The sequence below is a fragment of the Rutidosis leptorrhynchoides genome, chromosome 1 (assembly GCF_046630445.1).
Source record: "Rutidosis leptorrhynchoides isolate AG116_Rl617_1_P2 chromosome 1, CSIRO_AGI_Rlap_v1, whole genome shotgun sequence".
In the NCBI taxonomy this organism is placed as follows: Eukaryota; Viridiplantae; Streptophyta; class Magnoliopsida; order Asterales; family Asteraceae; genus Rutidosis; species Rutidosis leptorrhynchoides.
The window spans coordinates 617,199,155-617,210,750 of NC_092333.1; the positions used below are offsets into that span (position 1 = coordinate 617,199,155).

The 11,596-nt window shown below is 32.6% G+C and overlaps 1 long non-coding RNA gene across 5 annotated transcripts; it reads left to right on the plus strand.

Annotated features, from left to right (window-relative positions):
* The first annotated feature begins 357 nt into the window (after positions 1-357).
* Positions 358-7,384, plus strand: LOC139885491 (uncharacterized). Of its 5 annotated transcripts, none has more exons than XR_011771972.1 (11): positions 358-642; positions 1,159-1,263; positions 1,336-1,413; positions 2,306-2,391; positions 2,491-2,553; positions 4,899-4,990; positions 5,651-5,668; positions 5,766-6,129; positions 6,456-6,524; positions 6,857-6,921; positions 7,069-7,384. It is a non-coding gene; the product is annotated as an uncharacterized lncRNA (long non-coding RNA). The 5 variants fall into 5 exon arrangements; XR_011771970.1 differs by having other exon boundaries at positions 358-606; positions 1,336-1,490; XR_011771973.1 differs by having other exon boundaries at positions 358-606; positions 5,766-6,216.
* The last annotated feature ends 4,212 nt before the right edge of the window (positions 7,385-11,596 follow it).

Sequence of the window (11,596 nt, forward strand, 5' to 3'; positions counted from 1 at the left end):
TTTGTAACTTAATCATATAGATATGGTCATGTTTGAACCTTTAAAGCCGTCATATGTGGTTTCTGGATTGGACCCGGCACCCGGGTGCACCTACCTAGCTCGTTGACCTAGCAAATGTCAACATACCAATTGGCTAACGCGATTAAGATTAGATAACTGCAAATGATCTTCAATCTATTCTATAAAGGTGCATGATCCACGTGTCATGCCTACCCTATACTCTACACCCTATCGGCCACTTGGACCAATAGAATTTTAACAATGAAATATGAACCGCAAACTAAGAATTCGACATTTGTCAACAACTCATTCGTCCAATCTTTCTTCCCAAAACAAACCCTAATTCTTTCAGACGTTCAATCACGCAAACGGATCCTAAAACATTTCAATGAATCCGATTCGCTAAATTCAATTTGATGCTCTTCAACAAATCGATTGAATTTAACATCCAGGTTTTCAATTTGGAAAGTAGGGTTATCATCTTCAATGTTTGTTTGCGACCAATTCCTGGTAGATTAGGTTTCCTATTTACATCTCAGTGACGATAATTGGGATGATTCAGGGTGGTTTCATCAAATTGATTTCGGTTCGAAGACAGGGCATCAAGTATGTTTATAATTTGATTTCGCTTTCTAATCAATGGTATCATCAAATTTAAATTTTTTTTTTTATGTTTATAGATAGATTAACTCTATATATTTAAACTTTAATTGTTTATTCTGATTATTATGAAAATTATGTTATTCAAGATTTTTAATAGAACGGCTTTAACTAATTTCACCTTTGATTATGGTTTTCGATAGAATCCAATTGCTGACATGAATATCTGTTTGGTAATATACTAATTCAAACTGATACAAACTCCTTTTGGTATTAAACAATGATGCGAAACTGATTAGTAAAAATATTTTGTTGGTTGTTATTCTATGTTGTATAACTTATTTGTGATTCTGGAACTTTTGAAAGTGGTTCAGAGGGTGTTGAAATTTCTAATATATCATTACCTCTGATTTTCAAGTTGTTTCAAATGGTGAGTTTCGTTCAATGTAATATTTCTGGCATTTAGCAGCTGTTAAGTTTTATGATTGTGTTTTGTAATAAGCTATTTTGATTGTATTTTTTTAAGTTGCAATAACTAATATTGAATGCCCCTTGCAGTCATCCGTTTATGGAGATCGTATTTACCACAAAAATAAGTTAGAAAGAAGACGTGATAAAAGGACAACCACAAAAATAAGTTACATATGGTGTATCAAAATTTCAGTACGTATGCAAAACCTCTAAATAAACATATTTTATGTGTCCATTCACTAATATATACAATATTGTTTGCAGATTGTCTGGAAAGATTCTGCTACTGACCCAGAATTAGTAACTAGTACATGATCGATTAGTAAACGATGCAAGTCAGAGGTATAATTGTCTTTTACCTGGTGCAGTGGTTTTATTGGTGTCATATGTGTAGGTTAGCAATCTCTTTTTTCTTGAAGGTATGCTTCCTTTCCCCGATTAGGTATTTAACAGTATTAATTTTGACAAATCTTAAAAAATGATAGGCTGCTCGATCTTTGTACTCTTAACTGTTAATATAATTATAAATAGGCTATTAAGTTTGTTAGTGTTCGTCAATAATCTTTGTTTTGATATATTTGTCAATGAATCAATTAGTGGTTAGTATATAATGATTCTATCTTTTCCTTTATCAACATTTTATTGGGTTAGACAGGTCTTTTTTAACTTAGAAACTACAACTCAACAGTGGATGTTAGAAGCAGGCCCTTTGAAAATGACTAAGTTATTTTCCACTGGTGTTGTAAATATGTCATCAAACAGGTAGATAATGTTTAGTGTTAATGCTCTTACCTCTTCACATCTGTATGTTGCTTCTAACATTGTTATTTACATTTATTTTAACTGTAACTTCATATAAGAATATCACTTCTCATTGTTATTTAAATTAATTTGAACTATATGATGAGACAAACTTGAATGTTCTAGAAGTCTTACATATAAGCATATCTGAATCATTTTGTTGTTATGATATGTCAATTGGATTTTTATTATTTTTTTTTTTTTTTGTGTGTGGATGTTGTCCTATGATATAAACATTTAGGTAAGTTGTTTTCTTATGATTTCTTTGTTAAAAAATTTAGTACTTTGTGTTTTCATTTTTTCCGTCTTTTTTAGTGAATGAGACAAGGGGTAACTGTATATTGATCTTTGATGAATGATGATACTTATTTCAGTTTCATATATGTAGGTACTTATTCTTTACTAACTTTTGTGTAATTCTACTTTCATGTAGATTGCAATGGTAGTACTTGGAAAAAGGTACCGAAACCACCAATCCCTGAGCATGCCCATATTTTGTCCAATTTGCTTTGATAAAAGGTATGTTCAGATACTATTTTAGTATACAATCACGTAAGGAATGTATTCAATAGTATTAAGTTAATTACTCTTTTTACGAAATTGTTTTTTTTGTTGTAGGTAGTTAAAAACCCACCATATCAAACGCCACTCGGATATGGCTACTTTCTATTAGACAAAAAGGTATTTAATTAAAAAAATATTACAACTTTCTGGTGTTATAAAGATTCTTGAACTATTGAAGAAGTAATCTGCTGCTCTTTGCTATTTTGCCAACAAATTTGTGTATTTTTTTAATTTTTTTTTTTGGCAAAGTTTTATGAAGATTGCCTTAAAACGACTTGAAATTTTTAATATGATTAGAAGGTTATTTGGAAATGAAACGGTAGTTATTTGAAAGTTATATATGGTTAAAAGTGTTTTATCGTCCATTTGGACCCCCGACCCGTTTGAGCCATATGATGTCAAATTGGGTATTTTTTGATAAGGACGTGTCCTAAATGTCTGTTTAGACTCAGTGGAATGGTAGTGAAATATTTAGGTCATCCGGGTTTGATTTTGAGTTGCGTGTGGAAAATTTTATAGTTTTAATAAAAATGTCAAAAATGACTTCGGGTCAATTTTGCGGGTTCGTAAATTTGAATTAAATTAGTATTGATGAAAACTATTTATTGCGTTACTCCTGACAAGCTTCAAATACATGTATAATGGTCGTCAAAGTGAGAGGTTATGACTGAAATCTGTTGTGTAGCTGTTGGTAACAACAGTACAGCAACAACAGTAGGTAGCACAAAACTTCTTGCCAGCTTTCATAGAATCATACCTTTCAAACCGTAAAGTTTGGAGACTATACTTTCCAATGGTCATGTCCTAAGAGATTAAATAAGAATTTGTGGGACCCAAAATCAAATGTAAAGTTGATATATATATATATATATATATATATATATATATATATATATATATATATATATATATATATAGGGAGAGGATCCCCTGAGAACTCTGCTCTGAGAACTGGCGGACGAACAAAAACAAAGAAATTCGAACAAAAATTCTGGCGGGCGAATAAATAAAATTAGGTCGAACAAAAATTAAGATGCATTTAATCACATGTTCTACCTTTTCTGTTTGGTTCTACAAAATTGTAGAACGAAAATTCGTTCAAATTGGGGCAATTTTGTTCGCCCGTCTGAATTTTTGTTCGGTTCTACAAAATTGTAGAACGAAAATTGGTTCGAATTACTCCTTTTTTGTTCGAATTACTCTTGTTCTGTTGAAAATCAACTTTTTTTTTTATTTAGCCCGATTTAGAGTTTAGGTTTTAGGGTTTTCGGGTTTACTCAGTAAACCCTCAACCCTAAACCCTAAACTCTAAACCGTTCGTGTAAAAAACTCATTCTAAACCCTAAATCTAAACCTTAAACCCTAAAATCTAAACCCTAAACCCTAAAATCTAAACCCTAAAACCCTAAATCTAAACCCTAAGTCTAAACCCTAAACTTAATTTGACGAAAATTGATGTAGAACATGTGTAGAACAGCATGTTCTACATGCTGCTCTACATCATGTTCTACATAAATGTAGAACAAAAATAGCACTTGCATCTAGCCAAAATGGTTCGACCTTCTGGAAAATTGTTCGAATAGTTGATTTTTTGTTCGCCCGCCAGAAAATTTGTTAGAATATAAGGAGTTCTCGCAGGATCAATGGGGAAGTAACCAATCGGGGGGAAGCGGGGTGAAGCAAATTTTTTTTTTTTTTCTTTTTTTTTGATTTTTTTTTTCCGGCATCAAGATTACACGAAAATATGAACATTTAGAAGAGACACTTCGTGATGAATGTTATTATTTAGGCGGGAAAACGATCGACAAAAATAACATTCAAGATAATATTGTTCGTGAAGAATATGGACGTTTTTTTTCTTCATGTTTTGTGAAGTAAAATTTAGCCCGATTTAGAGTTTAGGGTTTAGGGTTTAGGGTTTGGTGTTTTGGGTTTATTCCATAAACCCAAAACACCAAACCCTACACCCTAAACCCTAAACCCTAAACCCTAAACTCTAAACCGCTCGTGTTAAAAACTCAATCTAAATCCTAAATCTAAACCCTAAACCCTAAATTTCTAAACCCTATAAACCCTAATATCTAAACCCTAATATCTAAACCCCAATAGCTAAAACCTCAAAATACGCTCGAAAAACACGACAATTGTTATATATTACTTCTTCGAGCGTTTTCCCGCCAAAATAAAAACATTTATCACAAAGTGTCTCTACTAAATGTTCATATTTTCATCTCATCTATAATGTTCGTGAACAAAGTTTTTTCAAAAAATGAAAAAAAAAAAAAAAGTTTTTGCTTCCCCCCGCTTCCCCCCGAATGGTTACTTCCCTCTTGATCCTACCACTATATATATATATATATATATATATATATATATATATATATATATATATATATATATATATATATATATATATATATATATATATTAGCTAATCCAATTTTAAACTGTAATATTTTCAGGGAAATGCTATACAAGCCTTTGCTAAAGACATGAGTCTCTTCAACTTGAGAATCGATCTAAATAATGCCTACATAATACGCATTTCGTACATGTAAGCTTAAATATTCTCCTATGCAACTTTATGTAGACTTAGGTAATCAGTTCATCCGCTCTATGTAGTTCACGTTCTAAGATTCGGTATCGAATTACAATGTAAAAGTCGATTATGATTAAACATACTCTCTCATTATCACAGTCATTATGGGACATTAAATCGGACTGGTGCGTACGGTTAAAAGGGTATTCTGTTACTGCAGGTTGACTAGCCAACAAATTTCTCTTTAATAAGTTACGGAGTATATTTTTTGTTAATAATACTTATAGCAAATATGATTATTGGAATCTTCAATTTAAAGGATTTTGCTAATACAATCCTTAGGGTTGTTAGTGCACATAAATGTGTTGTACATAGCAATTATATGTTGACTTTAAGGTGATGGTTACTGAATTATACAACACCTTTATGTGCGTTACTGACAGCCTTAAGGGTTGTGATTCGAAAAATCCTACTTTATACTCTGTATTTATTCTTAGTAAAACATTAGGATGTTGTAAACATTTCAACACACTGATTTTTGACCAGTTTTCTTTTTAGTCTCACAAGTTTGGCCTGTAACTTAAAACCGTTAATTCTTATAAGCAGTTTCAAGTTTCATGGCATAATTAATTACTTCCATAGTATTTAGTAGTATTAACATGTGATTTGCTGCAGGTATTTGACCACTTCAAGGTAAGATTTTTTATGAATTAGGGTTTTTTTTTTTTTTTTTTTTTTTATAAATGTTGTTGCTTTTTATTAACTGTTCTACACTGCTATTTTATGATAGTTGATTCGATAGTATCAACCCCTACATTTTGTGGATGAGGAAATCAGAATAGAGGTCAAAGCCCTTTTTCCCGATGATTCTCATATTGTTGTGCATACATGGGGAGTCTGGAGGTTAAAATGCATTATTCATAAAATAAATCTTTACATATGAGTTTTGTAACTATTATTGATTTTTTTAATTTTGATTCAACGTTATTAAAACTGATATGAAGGTCTATGATTGATTTTCACTCTCATCTTTTTTTTTTTCTTCTTTTTTTTTTTTTTTTGCACAACTTGTGTTGGTGACATACAATTCGATCAACAAGAAAGATGTTGACATCAAGGCATTCGTTGATATCATCTCATTCATCAATGTATCTGTAAGTTTCAAATTTCTTATAATGATTAATGCATAAAGTTATGTCATATTGTATACCAGATGGTTCGGTTTTAAACGATTATGCGAGGTGAGATTCAATTAGATTACAATTATTGGTCTAATTATTCTGTTTGTGTACATTTACGTTAAAACAGTACCGATTGACGGTTGTTAATATTCTTTGTAGCCATGTTACCATTACCTATACTATTTTGTACGAATCGAAACTGGAGTGTAAACGAACTTAATGAATGCGGCATTTTTCCAAATCTCTATTTTAATATCACCAATATTAATCAACTTTTAAACTTCTCGATGTGTTTGCAGGTTATAGTCTCCTCAATCGTATACCTACTCATTCCACAATTAAATCTTTTTATAGATGAATGAATAACGGTATGTCATTTATAACCAAACATTGTTTCAAGTCTAACACATTGTGCATTGGCATTTTCAATTTTATTCAGGTTTTATTCATTATATATTATTATGATTTTGATGTAGAATTACCTCAATTAAATTGCCACTATAGTAGTGATATGGTTGGAATGTTAATATCGGTTGGAATTGCTACTATAGTAGTGATATGGTTCGAAATTCTGCAGCAGTCCCATTCTGGGTCAAAATGCATAGATGATTCGGGTCGAAATTGCCACTGCATCAAGGATCTTGGTGGTTTTATTTATATTTGCCTTCTTATTAATGTCTTGTGTACTTGAATATTGTAGGTTAGCGTAGACAGGTCGCTTTACTGTACGATATCTATCATCTGAATGAAGCAGCAATCGTGAAGGTATTTTACTTGATTCAATGAATTGATTTAAACTTTTTTGTAATTATACATATCCCATTATAGTTGTGTATGGGTCATTTTTAATATAAATCTTTATTTACATCTGCACCTTGTGGTATAATTTACTAGCTATCTATGTATGTACAGTGTATGGGTACTACTTGCTTATAACACCCCGTTAAAATCCATTAACGGAATGTTAACTCTGGTTCCGGTGCTCGGCTTGGCTTCTAAGTAACAGCAATGTTCTACAACGGAAGCAACTAATACCTAAGATAAAACATGCTAAACGGATCAACATAAAGTTGAGTGAATCTACAGGTTTGAGTAAATAGTTCTCGTAGTTTCATAAAACAGTTTTCATAAATCGTTTGTCAAAAATCAGTTCTCAAAAATCAGTAAACATTTATCAGTATAAACCACTAAGGTTTAATCTCAAAAGTTTGCATATAGTAAATGCTAAGTAATAAACTGTTTGTAAGATGTCAAGTTTCAACTGAGTAGGACATCAAAAAGTTCTTTTTGTTTCAACTGCTGGTAGACATTACCATGTCTAGTTTCTAGTTTGTAACCATCAAGTTTAAATAACATTCATCGTAAGTTAGGTCACGAGATTTCTGAAATAAAAGCATCGTAAAAGTATACATTTATCATGAGCATTTGATTATAAAGTTTTAACCCTGCGGATAGCTAAAGTGCTACACGTCTTCCTTTTACCCTTTCTAAGCATACACTGATCAGGTGTACAAGTAACAACAGAATAAGCACCCTGTACGTTGAGGCGAGGTTTGTCAAACCTAACGGTACCGTCCCTATAAGTCGAGCTTACTTAAAGTATTTAATATAATCAAGCTAAGAGATTTTTGATCTGAACTCATATGTATATTCGTTTAGTTACTCATGCCTAATATGTAAAACAACTGTAAAAACAGTTTAAGAAATAGTTTCAAAAGCAGCATGTATTGCATCCCAAAAATGTTGATGAAAAAGAGAATGTAGACTCACCTTAGCAAAAGCACTGAAATATCTCTTAGTAAAATCGTGCAGTAGTCGAACAATCTCGACCGAACAATGCAACCTAGTTAAATAGGTCATCTTAAGTATACATATAGGTCACACTATGTCAACCCATAGTGTACGCATAGTCCTAGTGCTCAGACTGACTCAATATGCATGTAAAAGTCAACTAGTTCAAGCAAGTCAACAAAAGTCAACCAAAGTCAACTCAAAAGTCAACTCGGTCAAAGTGGTCAACTAAAGTCAAAAATCTCAGTAGGTCATGCAATCATGGTCAACATGTCAAACCTAAGTCAAGTAACACGTTATAGCTCATGGTTCAACAATTTACACATTCGCAGTTTATCGCACGTCCTTAAAATACGCGCATCATAGAAAAACACGAGTACAACTCTTAGCACATAATTCATAAAAACATGGCAAACTCCATATCACAACTAGACTCAAAATCGATTCCAAAAAATCCGGTCAAGGCCTCATACGATGTCTACAAGTCGGGTTTCAGAAAAGGTCTAGTTACGGTTTACCAAATCAGTTTCAGCATGCGCATTAGTTTTAGAACATTTCTCATTTAATATTGAAAATAGCTTTTGAGGAACGGCCAATTGGAGATGACGTAAAACACTCCAAAGTTTTAGTGATAAAAAAATCAAAGACATTCATTTAGCCAATTTGTACAAATTAGCCTATCTTTATAGACCCTTCAGTTTTAGTCAACAAACAGACATATCATTTGGTCAAGTTTATAACTCGTGTCAATTCACGTTTTCAGAAGTTAGCATGCAAATGAAATACATCAAGGAACATATAAGCTAACACATTCCAGAAGATCAAAGCCTCAATCAATTCCTAGTCTCTAGATATTTTCTTTCACATTCGAAAACAGTTTCAGTTCTCTTTAAAACACGAATCTTCGTTTTGGCGAGAGCATTACAAAAGCTTTTGACGCAAATATTAAGTCTAACATGCATGATTTTTCACAAGGATTACAGTGGTACACATTTCAATAGCTAAATAACAAAGCACACAACTCAGAAAATTCGCATATCATGTAAAACCCTAACGAAACTTCGATTAATCATAACTTGAGCATATGATAACGAAATCATGCGAAATCAAAGTCCAGACTTATTGATTTTTCAACGCCTATCCATCTAGATAACATACAAGATCGGTATATAAACCAATTTGATCAGATAAATAGCATACAAATTCGTGATACATAGCAACGACAACAATCGAGCAAATTAACGACTAACGACAACTCTAATCGCATTTAATTGAGCACTAGACATGATTACACTATGTAATTGCATAAATACAGATGTAAACATGAATAATAAAATTAGGGTTCTAAGATTTATACCCTAGATCAAGCAATTGTTGGTACTATCGCGTAGAGGAGAACGAGACGGATTCGCATCCAATTGAACGATCAAGCAAGCTTTTGATGGTGTTATGTGTGTGTTGTATGTCGACATGAAAAAAGAGAGGGAGAGCAGCTACAATTCGTGGTTTAGGGTATGCGAATGATAATGGATGTGTTTTTGATCGATTAGGTGTTTAAGGGCTAAAGCTTGGGCCCAAAGTAAGGTTTAATTAACAATAAGGTCCAAATTAAAGCAAGGGAAGCCCCACTCTAGTAGATTTCTACCAAGGGCTGGAAAAAGGGAGTCATTGGGCTCTCAAAATGATGCTAGACAAATTTTCTAAGTGTACCCATTAAGTGTTGTTAGCCTAAAACGCAAACCGGATCGATAAACGTTAATTTATCGCGTTTTTAATCTATATAAATTCTAATAAATTGGAAGTATGTTTAAAACATAATAATTATATAATATAATTATTAAAATTAAATTACATTATGCTTTGGCTTGCTAGTACGCTAAGTGTGGTCCGTTTCTAGTTGCTGTTAACGACTACACTTAGCGTACTAGCAAGCCAAAGCATAATGTAATTTAATTACCGGGATCCCGGAACATTAACTGATCGTTAAAACGCATCCCACCAAGTTTAATTCATTAAATATATAATAAATTAAATATGTTTTTCTTAAAGTTAATAATTATTAAAAATAATTATTTTATCATTTTTTGAGTTCCGTAAACTGAAAAGCTTTCTAGGCGATTAACTTAACCGTATCGTTTCTAGTTATTTCGTTATCCGAAACAAGTTCATAAATTAATATAACATATTAATTCAAGTAATCCAATAGGATCAAGTATGCATTTAAATCTAATAAACACATAACGTTCTACGTAAACTCCGTTAAATATTTAACGGACAAGTAACGATAGTAACGGAAAAAGTCGGGTTGTTACATTGCTTCACTAATGCAAGCATTGTAAATATTGCATATATAATTATAAATCTGTAACACCCCGTTTCCCCATACATGGTTAAAAGGTACGTATTTTACCTTGTAAACGTTTAATATTAACCGCGAACGAGTGTGCATGGTTTAAATGTAGAAAACGTTGAAAAAAGGGTTTGATCAGACGATCTGTCGCGTTTTAGTGTGTCCCATCGCGTTCTGGTTGGTCGCGAACCGCGACAAAGCTGTCTGGGACGCGACAGCTCCAGGACCCCACTTCTGTCAAGGTTATCGCGTTTGAAACATGTTTGTCGCGTTTGGTTGTAGCGGAACGTGACACTGTGTTGCGAAACGCGACAAATGTCGCTGAAATGACTTTTTAGCCATTTTAAATTGCATCTTTTGGGGGCATATTAGTCTTTTCACTTATGGCCGGTTTTGGGGAGTCTAAAACTGGTTCAACCTTATCCCATCCTCATTTATCACTTTCTCATCTACCCAAATTAAATCTAGAGAGAGATAAGATTTTAGAGTGAGAGAGCTCACTTTGGTGAAGAAGAAGGCCAAATCTCACCCGAACCCAAGCTTTAAAGTTGTTCCCTACATCACTAGCTACGTTGTGGTTGTATTGGTAAGTCTTAACTCTATGTTTTGAATTTTAATTGGTTTATGGTTATGGTTTTGTTTACTTGAGTCTTGTATGACCCATTTGGGGGTTAAATGAGTGAATTTGCGTTATATTGATGAAAGGAAACCAAAATGGCTATAATCTAGGGTTTGGTCATGTAAATTGAGATTTGTAAGTGTTAATTGTGTTGTTAGGCACTAATACACTTGTTAAATGTTGAAAGATTGTAAATGGGTTAAGTTTGACCAAATTTGTTAGTCTAAGTGTTAAAATGGGTTAAATGGGTAATGTTGACCTAATTGGGTGAAATGGGTATGAAATACCCTAAGTTTGTGTTAGTTAGAGTTAGTAGACTTTAAATCACTAGCTTTAATGATTAAAGATGAGTCTTGGCCATTTATGGGCGGTTTTGGTGTAGTTGAGTTATTTAATGCAATTGGGTCATTAAATGCTCAAGTGTAAGTATTGTGGTTGGTTCCACAAGTTGTGTATTGAATGTGTACTTAATGTATTAGGTACGTTGCTTTGAAGTTTCGGAAGTGCATAATGAAATGTCCCGTTCTTATTGATTAAAAACGTTCCATATTAATTGATTTCGTTGCGAGGTTTTGACCTCTATATGAGACGTTTTTCAAAGACTGCATTCATTTTTAAAACAAACCATAACCTTTATTTCATAAATAAAGGTTTAAAAAGCTTTACGTAGATTATCAAAT